Source organism: Aedes aegypti, chromosome 3 (genome assembly GCF_002204515.2).
Source record: "Aedes aegypti strain LVP_AGWG chromosome 3, AaegL5.0 Primary Assembly, whole genome shotgun sequence".
NCBI lineage: Eukaryota > Metazoa > Arthropoda > Insecta > Diptera > Culicidae > Aedes > Aedes aegypti.
The window spans coordinates 401,832,682-401,851,454 of record NC_035109.1 but is presented as its reverse complement, the minus strand read 5'-3'; positions in this window follow the sequence as shown (position 1 = coordinate 401,851,454).

Here is an 18,773-nt window from a genome sequence, read left to right as displayed (position 1 = left end):
TTTTTTAGTAAACTCAACCGACCAAAATTTTACTTACAATTACAACCCTTTTCGTTAGGGCCGTTCATATATTGTGTGACAGGCACGAATTCCATTACGACAGGCCAATATATTAACTCTTAGGGTTAGTGTACCAATATTGGAGCTACTAAGAAAACCACTCGTAATATGCCGATAAAATCATGGAATATATTATTTCAATGCATCGGTTGATAAATCCCGTTTTATTATCGAATAAACGAGAATTACGAATAATTCAGGGTTACCCTGCAAAAATCCTTGCACTAACGAACACTGGAACACAGTTCCTTTAGTAAAGGTATATTTTTAGTATAGTTCCTTTATCGGCGCAATTCATTGAATTCTTTTGAGACCCTTCTTCTTCTGTCGGGTGTGGGATCACTGCGTCCATTTTTTAGGACTATTGTGATATACCCTATTACTCTATGTACACAATGTTTTCCAGTAGCAAATGTGCCTCCGGAATACTTTGCGCATTTGACTGAACTTTGAACCATCTGCCATTGATGGGCAGAAGTCCTAGGTTGCAGTGTTGTAGTTCCCCCAATCTGGCGTGATCAGCCTAATAAAGCTAACCACCTCCCTGGGGGATGCGTTCCAAATATCAGCTGGCTGTAAGTAGTGCTTGCCAAATATTTTGAACCTACGATGGATGTGTGCACTGCAAGAGCAGAGAAGGTGTTGTGAGGTTTCGTCCGTCTCGTCACAGAAACGGCAATTTGTGTTTTGGACGACACCGATCTTGTATAAGTGGTATCTGCTTGGGCAGTGACCAGTTATTAGACCGATGTATGTTCTGAGATCCCTTTTGTTGAGACCTATAAGTTTTTGTGTTTGTGTCGTGTTTATTGTTACGAACCTTTTGGACTGATTCGCATTGGAAACTGTATTCCAATTTGATTGAATTTGACCGAACAACCAGTTGTTCAATTCCGTGTTTAGTGCAGAGTTTGAAATGCCAAGGAATGGCTCTGGACCAATGAACATATTGGCAGAGCCGTAGCGTGGTCTCATGGCGCCCTTGGCGAACCGGCATTTCAGCGCCCCTTGTTTGAAGCTAAAGTTATTTTTTTTATTTCAATATATTAAGATAATGCATTCTTCTCTTAACTATAATACTCCAAATGAATTCTAGCGCGACTTTTGTAAAAATGGTTCATCGAAACCCTCATGATAATGCTATTTATTAAAACTTACTACAGACATTGAATTTTTGGATCAAATTCTGTAAGAAGTCATATAAAATATATCTGTTATTTGGCTAGACATAAATTTGCACAAACCACTGGGATCTATCAGTATAGTGTATATTCCCAAAGAAATGCTTGTAGACAATTACTGACCCATGCATTTTTGCTTAGTTTTCTTAAATTATTGTCCAGGGTATTGAATAAATTCCATCAGTACAATTTATAAGCCATATTTTGCTGACCACTGCAGAAATTTTTAAGGACATTCTCAGAATTATAAAAAGCCCACTTGAAAGTAAATTTTGCTAAGATATCTCCTTAAATCTCTACAAAAATGACAGCATGGAATTGATTGGTAAATTTTAGTATGCAATTATGCAATAAAAGCTTTATTGAAATGTTATTGAAAGTTCGTTTTCGTTTTTTTAGTTTAGTCAAACTGAGAACAGTGAGTGAGAACATTTTTTCGAAATGTTGAAAGTATTGCTCATGTTACGAGTAAAACTTAGTATTATGGCTTTCTATTCTGTTTTCATTTCAATGTCAAAAAATTCTCTAGTAACCTGGTTCGGAATGTGAGAATTGTTTTGAAGATTCTATCAGATTGGATAAGATTCTATGAACATACGACCCAGAATCACTTGAGGACACCTTCCAGAACTGACAAGGAATCCTACTAAAAATTTTGTCAAAAAATCCCATGTGGAAAATAAAATCGAGATTTTATAATGGCCATTGTGTTCTGGTTTGTGTGAGAATATAAGTAATGATTATGTGGAATCCTATTGTTTTAAGGCTCAAGAATCCATCATTCAATCATCAGCAATCATCAACAATGAAAAACCAGTATTTTTGTTCAAATTTAGAGATAATGTCATGAAAATCTATCATTGCATTACAGATAGTAAGTGCATTGCAATGATAGATTTTCATAAACATTGCTTCAGATTTGAGCAAAAAAACTGGGTTTGAAAAATGGTAATACGATGATGGTTATTTTCTTCTTAAAGTAAATCAGATCAGAAACCAAATATGGCCGAAATCTACCCCAATTACCGTTTAAAGACACTTAACTGAAGAAACACTAGATCAACTGACCAAATTTCAAGCTTTCTGTTTGTGCACAATAGTTAAATTAAAATTTCACTATTTTCGTGACTCCCTTCGAAAGATTTGTGCCTTGAAAGTTTTGGTACAACATTTAATAAGTCTTTTCAACTGTTTCACCATAACTTTGAATTATTAAGCCCTAATCTAAACAATCGGTTGGTTGATATTTTATAGATACCGTAATCCGGGGTAACATTGATCGATTTTTTGGATATTTCTTAAATATTTCATTTGAAAATGCAAATGTTGCAAGTTTTATACTTTTAAAACAAGTACTGACACCTACTGCTCGGGACTATATACTGTATTTTGTTTTTTGAAAGATTTAAGCATGTTTGAAAAAATGTTCCAGGTTATTAAAATATTAATATATAAAAATGCAGTTACTTACCGAAACCATGGCCCCTGATGCCGAATATGAAGACCAAACTCTAATTTACTTAATGAATTATTTAAAAATTAAATATACTTTGACCCTCGGATTACACCTAAAGGTAGGCAATTTCCAAAGGAAATCCTACTTTCCTCTTAATATTTCATTAATGTTGCCTAATTTAACATATTTATAAAAGTTTTGACAACAGAATCGTTTTTGGCAATGCCATTTTTAGTAACCACCATATATTCCTTGCTTATATCGTTTGCAGAACTCATGTGAGACATGAATCTTTGGTACGATCATCAATAATGATAAATTATTGTTCCGAAAAGTTGACAAATTTACGCATGAACCAAACGAAATTTTAGCAAAAACCTTATTTTTTATTTGCTTATGAATATAAGAATGAGAAGCATCATTCATGCATAGAAAATGTTCCATCAATAAATGTTAAATTGCATTTTTTACGAGATGACTCAATTCGATCAATGTTACCCCGCTGATCAATGTTACATACAATGTTGATATTTTGTGTCCTCAAATCATTGCTTGAATTAGAAAGTTTCTAATTAATTTATATTGATAAGTCTGAGATTTGCCACAGGAGTCTCTTGAAATATTTTTTCAACATTTTTTAATATACTTCAAAAATATTTTATTAAAAGCTATATAGTAACTTTATTTCAAATTTTCATTTTTCACCTTTTTTTTCTGATGTTAGGACTGGGACAGAACCTGCTTTTCAGCTAAATGGTGGATGTATGGTGACTTTTTCTTTGTGAGAGAAGTCTACACTCTAGTATGAATATACTCTATGACCAGGAGAATCAAGGTTTTGAACTAACAATCCTCATTATAGCTGTGCATTTTTGACTATGACTATCTATGTCCCATAATTGTTATGTTTAGGTTTTTTGTTTGTTTTAAAACTGTTTTTGCGAGAAGGCTTCATTTATGTTCATGCATTTTGGCGCCCCCTGAAGGCTGGCGCCCTTGGCGGGTGCCAACCTGGCCAATAGCACGCTACGGCACTGCATATTGGTTGATCCATTCCTTGCTAGCTGATCGGCAATTTCGTTACCCTCTAGACCCGTATGTCCTGGGATCCAATATAGTTTAACTCGATTGCGTTCAGCTAGGGATTTCAGTGCAAGAATGCATTCCCACACAAGTTTTGAGTTACAAGTGAAAGCCTTCAAAGATTGAAGCGCTGCTTGACTATCAGAGAAAATACAGATGGTGGCATGTCTGTAATTTCTTTTCAGACACAGCTGCGCACATTCCTTGATTGCATAGACTTCTGCTTGAAATACTGTAGGCCACTGTCCAAGAGAGACAGAGATTTTGGTTTTCGGTCCGTATACTCCAGACCCTGTCAAATTATTCATTTTTGAACCATCTGTGTAGAATTTAATAGATCCCGGTGAAATGGTGGGTCCACCTCCTTCCCATTCCTCACGAGAAGGAAAGACCACCGTGAATGGCGAGTCATAGTTTACCACTTTTTCCATCCAGTCACTACATTTTTCAACAATAGGATTTATCGAAAATTCGTTTAATATACTGAGGTGACCTGTTAAGTCCCCTGACAGTAAGACTGTTGATCGTTTTAGCCGAAGAGCACTTTTCTCAGCATCCAGCTTTATGAATTGATCCAGCCGGGGCAGATTGAGTATAGCATCTAGGGCAAACGAGGGGGTACTACGAACTGCACCGGTTATGGCAGGTTTGAGACCCTTCACTACAGGTATTTTCCACAGGACTGAAACGGCTGTAATTCACGAACAACTGGAGTGAAGCCAAAAATTTAGTGCTGAAGAAGGTGCTGATTTGACAGCTCGTCCAAATTCCCCGATATGTCATTCAAGACATGCGCCACAATGTAATGCCAACAAATTCAATGGCAATGGGCAATGGCTGCTCGGCTCCAGTTTATCGATCGTCTCACACTTCCAATACCCGGTTCCAGTTGGTCAAACCACCTAGCTCGTTGCGCCCCTCTTCGTCGTGTACCGGATTGAACACCATTTTTGCGGGATTGTCGTCTGGTCTTCGACGTACTTACCTTCAATACAACCTACACGCTGCTCAGCCTGGAACGTTCTTCCGACAATGTCCACGTAATCAGCAAAACAGATGAACTGCCTGGATTTTCGAAGATCGTGCCCCGCATGTAGAAGGCCGCCCGTTTCGTAACATTCTCTAACGCAATCTTGAACAGGAGGCAGGAAAGACCATCACTTTCTCGAAGTCGTCCTTCCCAGCCGCTTTGTTGCTTTTGAGCTGTTAGCATCCTTAACTATACTTATTGTGGAAGTTGACACGTCTCCCTCATCCGCCGTACCGATGACGCCATTCCTCTTACTGCCTCAGTCTGCCTCCTCTACGACATTCAAGTGTTCATCGTAGTGCTACTTCCACCTTTCAATCATCTAACGTTCATCCATCAAGATACCTTCATCCTTACCCCGGCACATTTCGTCCTTCAGCGCAATGTCTTAGTGGGATGCATTGAGTTTCTTGTTGAACTCACGCGTTACCTGAGAACGATACAGCGGCTTCATCACTTCGCACTACATTCTTCCTGGCAACGTTTTTTTTATCCCAGAACAGATGGGTATGGTTTCTGTTTGTATCGTTCCACATTTTGACGATTCTACTCCATTACCCCGAACGACACTACCCCGAAAATATCATTACCCAGAATTCCATAACCCCGAATACTATTTCCCCGAGTGAACAATCATCTTGAATGAAATTCACCCATGATATTGGTATTCGAGGTTATCCAGCTTTTTACGCTAGCATGCCATAAATGTTTGAATCACCCCCATTTGAAATTTGTTGCACACACTATATTTTTTATGGTTTTATCAAAGCAAGCAAGGCAGTGAAAAAATTGTTATGTTGACATAGAAAAGTCAACCCTGCAATGTTATGTTTTTGGAAATGGAAATCGATCCTTTTGAAATTGATTATATAATTCTGATCGTTTTACTATTTTAGGTCGATGCACAAAGGAAAGCCATCAGGAATTTTTGACTTTGGTTCACACTCGTGTTGAAGAAGCTCCAAATTGAAGTTTATAAGGATTCAACATCTTCAAATACGTGCGGGCTTTCACTGCAAGAAACATCTTTGATCACTTTTTGATAATCTGGTTTGAAAAGTAGTTGGGAAAAACTTGAAAACATCCAATGTGTAGTGTGCGAATAATATTTTTCTACATTAATCTGTTCTGTTTGTACGATTTTGGAGGTTCTCGCTCCCTTAGCCATCCATTATTGTAGCATGATATTGTGAAGAACCCTAACTACAAAGTATTCAAACAGCCCTATTTTGTGGCGAAGGTTAACCAAATGTTCTCAATAGCAATCTTTTACTTTTTCCGATCATTTATTGGATATTTATGAAGATAAGAACCCAAATCGTAAACCTAAATAGTTTCGTCAAGATTCCATGAACAAATTTTGATCTGGGTTAATCGCAACTTTTGTTATTAGATCCAATTATGAAAAAATATGTGTGACTATTGAATAAGGGCTCATTCAAATATTACGTAACGCAAAATTTGTCAATTTTAGACCTCCTCCCTCCCCCACGTAACAGCATTTGTATGGACAATTTTAAATTTTTGTATGGACCGTAACACTATGTAAGACCCTCTCCCTCCCCCTGTTGCGTTACGTAATATTTGAACGATCCCTAATAGAATTTGCAATGCACGGCGGTAGCTTCTTTACGTGCTCAACAAAATGTGAATTTGTGCTATATCTGGAACGTCGGGAATCTACAGCAGAAGCATTGTGTTTACTATTGGCAACGACGACAAAAGATTTTTTATATGGAGGCCACATTTACAGCATTGGACCAAAAACGATGCATTCTTTAGAATCCTCTTGAAAAACCTAAAATTATTTGAAAGATATTAGTTATAAAAGCAAATATGAAACAAATGAGAGATTTCAAATGAAGCTCCTGAGTACGTTCCGAATGTTGTGAAAATTTTTGACATTTCAATCAACAAACTAGAATTTCTGCCTACTTTGATTTAACTATAAAATCTGTACGCAAGAAATGCCAAATCAAATCACCCCTGGTTGTTTTATGGCTAGCGGGCCAAGAGGAATTTGGGGTGATGACATTCGGGTTGATGTCGTTCGGGCTAATGGGATAGAATCGTCAAACCAACCGTTCCGTCGATTTCTTTCTACGAACTAAATCACCTTCTACTGCGTTGTTAATGGCTGCGAAACATGTTGAAATACACTACCGTCAAGCTACCATTCACCGTGCATTTAAGAAAAATTTGCACTTCATTAAATTGTATAACTTTGTCAAATAATTTGATGCGTACTAAAATACCACTACGTAGCGTGCAATTATATAATAATTCAGGAAAAAATATGAAACTAATGTTGGATAACAAAAAATACTCTAAAAATATGTTTGAAAATGTAATGTTAAGGTCGCCTCGTACCGTGCTATGTCACCATTTACCGTGCACACTAGTGCACCATTCACCGTGCATATAGTTTTCGTCATGATTTAATTTTGTATCTTAAAGAAACGTTGGTAATGGAGCAACTATGTTGCTAGTAGTGTGCGCACTCATTTTTAAGAGCATTAAAATCTTCATTTATAATAAAAACCATAAAAAGTTTAAAAATTTACTAAATAAATAATTTTTCATTAAAATCGTTATAGGAGGTTTGACTGTATTGTCCAAACCATTTCATATTCACTCAAACACTCAATATGAAGTTTTTTAATCACGACATAACAATAAATCTAATATTACCGAATAATTTCAAGCTTTTTACAGTAATGCACGGTGATGGGAACCATACATGTTGAAAAGGGTCCATTTACCGTGCATTTGAGTTTTGACTAAAACACAATAAAAAATTATAAATTGCATAAAATTTCATTGCTCATACGATGAAATACATCTAACTAGTAGTATCCACAGTGTAAACTTGTGGAAATTTTGAAAAATTTCATACTCTAACGTTAATATTAAAAATGGTAATTTTTGGCGTTTCTACGCAGAGTGTTGAAAAATCTCATTATCAAACAGAATTCACATGAGTTTGACTACATAAACTAGGTTTTTCAAAATGCTTTGTGACAAAAACTACTTCATTTTATCAGTTTTATCTTATTTTGCTGACAAAAGAATAATTTGTGAAAATTGTATGAATATTCTGTAGGAATTTGTATATGTGCACGGTGAATGGAGCCCGCACGGTGACTGGTGACTTAACGGTATATCCACTATTTAAGCGTTTATCCTACACCTTTTTTTCTTAGACACGGACGTTACTACGAGGATAAGGAAGATTGTACAGCGTCGGCATGATTTTTCATGTTTACTTTTCGAATGTGGCCTTAAGAGATTTACAATTATGAGCCGAAGAAAGCCAAAGTTCCGAAGCCCTTTACAAAAATCAGACATCAAAATAATTCCATTTTTTTTTTTTTAAATTATGCTAAACGTTCGTTATGCATGCTGTATTTAAGCCTATTGTACTTATGCTTAACTTATTTAAGTTATCTGCCAAAAGAATGCAATCGCTTGTCCTAGTGTATTGCAATACTCATTTTGAATATTGCAACACCATCCAAAAAATTTAAAATCACAACAGCAACTTATTATTGAAGATGATTCCAAATTTTTGGAGTGTCGCAATATCCAAAACAAGTTTTGCAATACACTAAAACCTCAATTTAAGAAGTCTTTTTTTTATGCAAACTCAATTTACGTCACTTTTTTACGAAGTGCGTAAATTTAGTTTAGACAATTTTGTGGGAAATTATGTAATGGAATGACCTCCGGTTGTGGAAACCGTTGAAAACCCACGCAATATGGGTATTTCCAGGACTCGCACGAGAAGGGTGAAAATCGATGTCCGACGCCATTGAAATCCAATTCACTAAACCTCAATTAATGAAGTTTTTATTAGGGGTATTCACTTAAAGTCGCGTAAAGTCCAATTATGCGTAACTTCAGCAATGAAAAATTTCAAATGAAATATTCCTTACTAGTGGTCCCAGCAAACTTTGTCTTGCCATTAAGTAGGCTGTTGCAAAACGTCATGTAATCCCCCATACAAAATGACACCTGAGTCTTCTCCCGTTTTCCCGATTATTCCGGAAACTTTCCCAAACTTTTCCTTTGCACGAACACTTTGCATCCCTTGTCGAGTGTAACAGTGAAAAATTTATCTCAATCCGTTGATCCGTTCTCAAGTTATTTCGTGACATACAAACACCACTCCATTTTTATTTATATAGATTTGATTCGGTGGAATGTCAAATGAGATATTTATAATCTAGTTGTCTATGGATCGAGGAACTGATAACGTCAAAACTTCATTTCAAACATGATTTTCCTATTATTTCAGCTCGAAAGTGATCATTTTTCAAGGTTTATTCAGGTTGAATTTTGCCATTTCGTAACGTCATAAGTGTTGATATTAATGATAGAGGTTGGCACAACAACTTCTCTATCAAAAATAGTGAAGCTGGATGATTGGAAAGTTAATAGATGACCGCTTTTTCCACGATACATACTACTGATTCCGGATTATCAGGGATAATCAGTTGTCTAATATGTGGTGGCACGGCATAAAAAATTAACAAGGCAGGCTCTTTAATGATATAAACATCAAGTTTGGTTGTAAACATGTGACGTCACTCCTATCGTACCATATACCATCCGGATCACTAGATCAATTTTTTTGAAAATTTGTTCGAGGTGGATAGGAATGACGTCGTCAAGTAGCTCTCAGTTTTCGGAATATATCACCTTCTTAATTTAGTACACCGTGTGTGGTGGAAGAAGCCCAGTAATCAATATTTCCTTAAAAGCATTTTTTGGCGACTCGCATGAGACGATTACGGGAAATTTTATGCCCGACTCTAGAACTGTCTAACACTGCATTCAGTTCATCGTTTACCTCACTCAATCGATATGAAGCAAAATGACCAAGCTTTTCTCAGAACGAATTTCACGAAACCCTACATAAATGTCCTCGACCAAGATCTATGTATTCAATAAGGATTTCCGGTTCATGATAGAGGTTTTCTTTGGCCACGTGAAGTTCCGATTTATGGTGCCCATCTTGCTTCCAGCTGATTATCGAAACTTAAAAATATATTCTCCGTATATGTTCCAATAATAATGACATTTGTCAATTTGCCAAAGCGTTCTTGGATTGAAATCCCGTTGAATTTCATCATCCCGAAATGTTTCATTGGCAGTTTACGCAATGTCTTGAAATATTTAGGATATGTAACCAATTTAGTAGGACTTGCACAGTGGTTTACACTGTTAAGTGAATACCCTTATTATTATTATTTAATATATTTATTTTATTTAATATATTTATTGCATTTAATATATTTATTTTATTTAATATATTTATTTCATTTAATATATTTATGTTATTTATTATATTGACGATTGCACGAATTTTTAGATTCTAGTTAAATTGTTCTTTTGCTAGGTACAATATACACACTCATAAACATCAGTAGGCGTATGCATTAAAAGTAATGACGTTTCGAAATGGTTCAAATCGTGTGGATAGATTCTAGGGAAACTTGTTTATTTTCGCGCACGTTTTCACTTCGGCTTGCGTTTCCAGAAGGTATTAAGCTTATGATTGGACACAATATACATCGCATTGAGGTTGGTAAATGCTGGGCATGGAATACCATTGGTACCTCACATAACTACATGAATATAAAATAGACCTCTTGGTGTGCTCAGTACCTCCTATTCCAACCTCTTCATGGTACTGACCTGGGCAAGACCAAAGATCGGGTTACTAACTGGTGGGAGCTTTGGTGGTATACTGACGGGGAAGATGGGGGTTTTTCATCTTCAAATTTGAAGCGAATGTACTCCATGTTAGTAGCGGTTCACAACAGCGTCTGTTCCCTATGGCCGGCGCGTTTGATCATCGTCCCGAGTGCCAGGAATTAGTTCCGCTTCCCGTTACAAGTTTGTAGGAATGTTCGGATTACATTCAAACACTTGACTATGGCTAAAACAAAATGAGTTGTTAAAGTCAGGAATCATCAAAATTTCAAGCGAAACACTCACCACGGATAAATTACGAGCAAGTGATTTTAGTTTTGATGCAAATCCTAGTTATTTAACTAGTTTTTTGCACATACTAATGTCTTACTAAAGTGTTAAAAATCTTTCACACAAACGAAAATTAAAACAGAGGCAACAAACGTTGGTAACGAATCAGCTGTCAAACTGTTTTGGAAGTGTATGTGTGAGGTGTGAAAATCTTCACTGCGCAAAAATTTTTTGCACAGTAGTCTAATAAGGTGCAACATGCTCAATATTTATTTGTTATTATTATTTATTGTATTTACGTCACTTTTTACGAAGTAAATTCAAGAACATCATAAAAAATCAGTAAATTGATCCATTTGCTTATATGTAGAGCTAAGATGTTATGCCATGACTAAGTATCATCGGTATACAACTATTTAGGGGTCATCCAAATATGACGTATATCATATGGCAGTGTGACAGTGCATGTATTAGGTATTAGAAAAAGCGTGAGAGGGGGAAACGGGGCTCTAGAAATCCCGAAAAAATGGACGTCATATTTGAATCTTCCCTTATGTTTGTAGATACTCAGGCCTAGTTTGGAGACGAAACAGCTTTGCACACCAGCATGACTTGAACAAACTGTACACATGGCAGCGTGCAATTATATCTCATAATATGCTCACCACTGCAGAAATGGAGTACATCAATCTAGAAGTGCTGAGGGAAATAGGAGATGTGAGGACAAGATCGAGCGATACGTCGAGAAAGAGTTCTGTTGGGCTGGATGCATGAATCGCGAGTGAGAGTCGTGATTCCACTGCACCCACTGCTCCAGGACCGACAGCGGATATGCAACGACAGCAATTACGAGACGAACTACCGCCCCATATGGACATAGCAGTAACGCAGTTTCGTGGGACAGAACCCATGTCCCGGCACCGGACACCAAAGGTGCGGTATTCCTAGCGGCTGTCGAGTGCAGTAAGCATTCTAAATCAGTATATTTTGCCACAGTACTTGGAAGCCATGAAGAACCTCGAGGGTCTGCAGTTTATCGTGTATTCAGCTGTAGTAACTACGTTGGGATTACGAACGCGCTCGCAAGGAGAAGATGGCACACGCTCCAACGCACAGAACTCTGCAAGGATTCGACGCCTTGAGAGTCGGATCGCCACACTGCGGTCAAACATTGGTCGGTTGACACAGTTCAAGTAGGTGCATCGATCAACGAGGCTAGTCGACATTACTGAGATCCTCGACACATATGTACAGCGGTTGAGTGCTCTTGCGAAACGTTTCGACGTTATGGAGAATGTTCGAAGCGGAAGGCACAAAACCGGATGTTCAACATAAACGAGAGGGCGTTCTAAAATCGCATCCGAAATGACAAGGTCGACTTTGGCGAATGACTTCAGGAGATTGGCGACGTTACACAATTTTGGGCCAATTTATAGAAGAGCCCTACCAAACACAACGGGGGATGTGGTTAGCAGACGAAGAGAGACAGTGTAATGGAATTGGATACATGGCCGCGGTCTTGGTAACCGCTCAGGATATACATGAAGCTACCCGGTATACTAGGAATTGGGCTACACCAGGACCTGATTTTTGGTATTAAAACTCACAACGATCCATGGGTGGATGTCGGAATGCTTCAACACGGTAGTAGGAGACCCCTCGCAGCTACCGAAATTCATTACCAGGGTTGTCACATTTCTTCAGCCAAAGGACCAAAACACAGCTGACCCAGCGAAGTACAAACCAATAACGTGCCTTACGGGTTTGTATAAAGTGCCTTCGTTGGTATGATGACCGATGACCGTGACGTGATCACCAAGGAACAAAAAGGGTGTCGCAGAAACACGCAAGGTTGCAAATATCAGGTCATCGTAGATACAGTCGTTGTAGGGCAAACTTCCCAAAAGCAAAGGAACCTAATTATGGTGTACATCGACTACAAAAAAGCAAACGACTCATTACCGCACTCGTACTTTCTCAAACTACTGCAGTTGTATAAGGTAGAGGTGGACGTCATCAGGCTAATGCAACACGCGAATGGGAATGATTTTTCAAGGCGATTCCTTTAGTCAGCCGTGGTTTTTCCTGGCATGAACCTCCTCAAGTAATACAACTATGGCTAACAACTGGAAAGTGGGAAAAGGAGTACAAAAGTTACCCACACCTTCTATATGGACGACCTGATACTATTTGCGGAATCAATGCAGAGGCTACACCAGCTGTTGCAGCTAGTTAGGACATTCAGTAATGACTTGGGGTTTGGGATTGACAAATGGCGGTCAATCGATCTACTCCGATGTCAAGTTATGGATGCCAGCTGTTTCCGCGTCAACGAGCAGGAGGAAATTCGGAATATGTTTGAAGGTGAAACATATAAAAAACTCGGATTCCTGCAACTTAAAGGTATTCGCCACACGATGATCAAGAACGAGTTGCGGGAAAAGTTCTTGTCTCGTGTCAACACGTTTACTGTGCCCCTGTTGACGTATAGTTTGTGTCTCCCATATCCAGCAGCTGCGTGCATATTTTGTAAAAATCCAGAACCACCACGAAATTTACCGCACGGTATGCGAAGCTGACCACGGTTTCAGCGCCCTGCATCTGGCGCAGAAGGATTACCAGCTGAACAGCGACATCAAAAGCTAAAATCGGGAGAAATTTGGACTGGTGTCAAGGTTTATTTTAACTTAAGGACTTTGTTTTATGATATTGTTAATATAAACATTGTTTTTTTTTTATTTTTTTGGGGTAGACAAAATCGGGTCAAAAAGGGTGCTAAAATCGGGGGTAGATAAAATCAGGTCATTACTGTAATCGCAACGTGGAAGCACAAGGAGTTGCATGGAACGCACCCCCATCAACTGGAGCTCGAACACATCTATACACTGAGAAAAATCTACACATCAAAGTCGTGTGTTTTACTTATAGATTTGCGCAATGAGGAAAACCACATGACTTGAGTGTGGTAGCCATATGGATTTCGTCATTGACTTCACGGTATAATAACATGTGCATCAACATTAGGTTGTCATGTGAAATAAACATGAATGTCTAAATATTAAATCATGAAAACCAACTGATTTGCTTATTGAATTCGAAATGTAGTGGCTTTAGATAGTCATGTGTGATAGAAAATGAATGTCATGAGACTGAAAGAAGAAATTTTATAGGACTCTTGCTCCCCAAAATATGGATTAGAGGCTCTCTGCTTGTCGCAAGCTCACTTGAATGTTTTTTTTTCCAAACAAGTGAGTCAGCAACAAGCGGGGCGCCGCAAATCCATAATTTGGGAAGCCCGGGATTAGAATATTTCATTTTATTCGAAGCTGAAAGCTAGGAAAATCTGTTAGTGGAATCCGATTTTTCTCTAACACCATACATTATATCCAATGCTGGAAGTAATGCATTTTATTTATAGAAAATAAGAATGAACTCCTCATCTTCACTCGGATATCTTCACTAATAGAAAGAAAAACGAATCCGCAAATTTTCCTCTAACACTTTCAGCACAGACAAACAGACGTAACACCTAGAGCAAATTTCTTCAAAATCCATCGCCCAGTTTACACTACCATCATCTGGTGGGCATGTTGCACAAAAAGGTGTTTCGTGAAACAAGACCGGTAGTTGGCGGTAGTGTGAAACGTCAAACGCGAAGAAAAGCGATGCGCGCGCCTCTGGTTGTGAAATTTATAACATAGCAAATTTGAAATGATCGTTTAATGAGTGATCGATGAAAATTTCGTCAGTGTTACGTCTGTTTGTCTGTGCTTTCAGCTTCAGAATTTGCTTCTTTTCTTTGAAACATGATGATGACTGTCGTCCGACCGCAATTTATCGCTATGGGTTGATCACTAACAATTTAGAAATTTGGAACACGGAAATCGACAGCAAGCTCAAATCGACCAACTTGAACATGATGATCATGATACAAGATAATCATAAGTTTAATACACTGAATCTATGCACCCATAGGTTGACGCATAAGAATTTGAATTGGAATGCTTCAGGCACTTATGTGGAAAATTATGGAATTCATGTTGTCGGTTGATGAATCAGTCCATGAAGAAATATAGACGTTCATGAATCGATCCATAATTTTAAATACACGAATCAAACGTGTGGATTTTTATCGGCGCAAGGTGGCGTCAAACACGCGGCTGGTGCGGGGTGACCTCTTCTTAGAAACAGAAGGTTTCATGATAGTCATCCAGGACCGGGTAACAGGGTAACGACTGTTTATTTCGTTCATAACCACTAACAGTTGGCGCCAGCGGCAAAAATTGCAGACAACAACCTTTCGAACATTCAGTTTCTCTTACCGGCCGCCGAGCGGCGACACTGATGTTTGTATTCCTCTCACTGATCGCGCTACGCTGGATTCTCAAATTTCTCAAACTTTCAACACAAGCGCATGGAAGAATGGTAGTCGGAGAGCTGTCAAAACGTATGGAAAATAATGAAAATCGTAAATTGCTTGCAATTAGGAAACTGAATCAAAAAAGTAGTGATTAGGAATCAAGTGTAAAATGAAAACATAACTTTTTGTGTTTAGTTCATCTTCCGTGGGGCTTTCTTTGCTTCAGGATTTCGTTTTTACTACCATTGAAAAAGAGCCATCTATTGCCTTTTCAGTTTTGAATATCGCCCTATTGCGACGAAAAACTATCGGTAGTACATATTGCACGAAGACATGGAGGACCGCTGTGGAAGTGCAATTCGGTAGGGGAGACTATCGAGCATGTCTTTGCCGGCTGTCCAGTACTAGCTGGATCAGCTTATCGCTAGCGTCAAAACGAAGTTGCCAAGATTGTGCATCAACAGTAGACTGATGCAAATTTTGAAGTTTTTGCTCCCCTATGCTTAAACGATGTCAATTATGATGAAAATGATCCTCCCAAAATTTGAAGTGATTCGGAAGAAATTTGACTGTGCACACGCCATTTGATGTTTATATGGAGATTACTATGGAAAACGCCAATCTTTTGTGTCCAGCCCTCTACCTCTTCGTCATAATATTTTAAGGAAAAGTGTACACACTTATCTCATGTGAAATCTTCCCAGCTACAACTTTGCTGAAGACCACATTTTGATGGGATGTAAGGATAATTTGTTATTATTGATAACAAAGTCTTTATCATGCTGAGATGATCATTCAATTACTTTCAGAGCAACACTGCTTTTTTGCTGTAGAACATAGTAGCCTGGATTACTTTGATCTATTCTTCACGCCAGGAGCACCACTGTTGCCTGCCGAACAGTTGGTGAAGCATGCTACATGCAAACCAACTTTATGATGATGAATAACAATTTATCCTGACGTCCAATCAAAATGTGGTCTTCGGCAAAGTTGTAGCTAGGAAGTTTTTACATGAGATGAGTGTGTTCACTTTTCCATAAAATATTATGACGAAGAGATAGAGGGCTGAACACAAAAGATTGGCGTTTTCCATAGTAATCTCCATATAAACTTCAAATGGCGTGTGCACAGTCAAATTTCATCTGAATCACTTCAAACTTTGGGAGGATGCTATTTACCATAATAAGAATCGTTCAAGCATAGGGGAGCTAAAATTTCAAAATTTGCATCACTCTAATCAACAGCTTGCACTTAAGCACAACTTGGTGAACCGATTTGCGCCTAACGACAAATACCTGTCTGACCCGGTTCTGGAAAATAGTTGCATAATGCAGTACTGGGATCGCGAGATCATAACGGACGTCCTCATCCGTGCCAACCACCCCGACATTGTAGGCTACGACAAAAGGATGAAACGAGTAACACTCATCGACATCACTGCACCACTGGACCACAATATGTAATCAACGTTTTCCAACAAGACAGCAAAGTACCATGACTTGGCCAAAGAGTTGAAGCAGATATGGCATCCAGAGGACGTCCGTATGGTTCCGGTAGTCCTCTCAGCGACCGGAATTGTTCCAAAATCTCTCCTAAGGTCCCTAGACGAGCTGGACCAACACAGCATCCAAAAAACGGTGATTCTTGGAACCTGCAGTATATTGAGACGGTCCCTGAACCACCACAACTGAGAAGCTCATCCAGCAGACTCATTAGGATAAGTTAAATCGACAAATGAGATGCACATAACCTAATCCCCTTTGGCATGCCCGGAGTAGGTGAAAGTTTCCAGCATTTTTTTTTGCTAAGAAGTGCCAAAACTCTATATATAATAAGAATAATAATAATACTCAGGCCTATATTCCGTGGAGTCCTTGGAAGTCCAAGAACAGCGACACAACTCAAAACAATACTTCGTTTACTAATATGAATAGTTAGATCTGATTCAATTTACGAACCAATTAAATTTACGCACCCCCGATCTAGTTCGTAAATTAAGGTTACAGTGTACTTTAATCTGAGGCAAAAAAAAACTTACGATTTCCATAAACCACGATTTATGAACCAATTGAATTATAGTTTCATTGAGTGCTTAACAATTTAGCATAGGGGAAAGGGTGGTAAAATGAACAACTTAAGGATATCATCTTGTTTCTGATAGAAAACGATGAATTTTTATAGTTCTACCGCACAACATCAAAGATAGGGATGTTATCTATAGCAACGACATGAACTCAGACTAAAATTGCTCAATTTTCACATATCTTCATCGCTAGCAAAAAAACAAATCAAATGTTCATTTTACCTGCACTATCTAGGTAAAATGAACAGCTGTTGGTGGTAAAATAAACATGAAAAAAACAATATTCAATACACGTGAGCAAAAACAAATATTTTTGAAAATTTTTATTGCATACTCGAAAATATATCCATTAAGGGTTGTAACCCATTTAAAATGATATGTAAAGGTATCAGGTTTGACATCATATTATAACGATATTCACCTCACTAAAAAACCTCAAGACCTCCGAGCTAAAAGTTACGTCAGTTCTAATTTTCAAACGAGGATTTCTTAAATCTTAATTTTCGTTGATATTTTCACTTCAGGTGACCTCCGTACCAGCCCGATTTATGCTCTAAATCGTCGGGGTGTGATAAAAATTTATTGAAATTTGTTTTTTTTCTCGCTAAAAGGCATGGTGTTCATTTTACCACCACTTCCCCTAGATATATGATCCAATTATTCATAAATGAGTTCCATGAATTATTTATCAATCATAATTTGAATTGTGGGCTTCGTGGCCTTGCGGTTAGCGGCGTCAGTCGTCTAGGCGTATTGTGTCACGAGGTGTGGGTTCGATTCCCGCTCCAGTCGGTGGAAACTTTTCGTCAAACGAAAAATTCATCACTGGGCCACTGGGTGTTTCGTGTTGTCCGTTGCCTAATGTTCGTGAATGTTCAGTCTGTGCAGCGTTTGGCTGAAGACGGTGTAAATTGTCTTTTTATAGCAATCGCTGCGCCGCTAAAGAAATTGGATACAAGTTAAGCGATATCTGATCACATGTTATCAAAAATGTCAATTTTTAATTTTTAGTTTTTAAGGCAAACATTCAAAGTACATAATTCTCATTTAGTTGATTAGAGAAATTAAATGAAAGGCTCATGAAACGTAATGAAATTCTTTGCCAAAATCATAAGTGAAACTTATAAATTTCAACAATAATCATTGCGTAGCCATCATAATTATTTCTTGAGCAAATATTGTGTTTTTGTGGCAGTGTATGGTGCGATTCCTTACTATTGGCGGGTAGTGATGCCTAACGTCGTGCATCCGTTATGATCACTCTAAATGCTCTACCGACTTCACTCCACCTCACGGTAGTATGAAACCGCATCATATTTAGGAAAACACTCCACGGGGGACTGGATGGGTGCTGGCTTGATGGTACGTGATCCAACCGACGATGGTCGTGGTCGCACGCGCTGGTAGTGCTGCACCCTATCCAACCCTTACTCCACCGCACTCTCTTTCGGTTACAAAAGCAGCTCTCGTCGATCGATGGACACCCATGAGGGCACTATGTAGGTTGTTATGGCCACTTGCGCCGCGTTCCG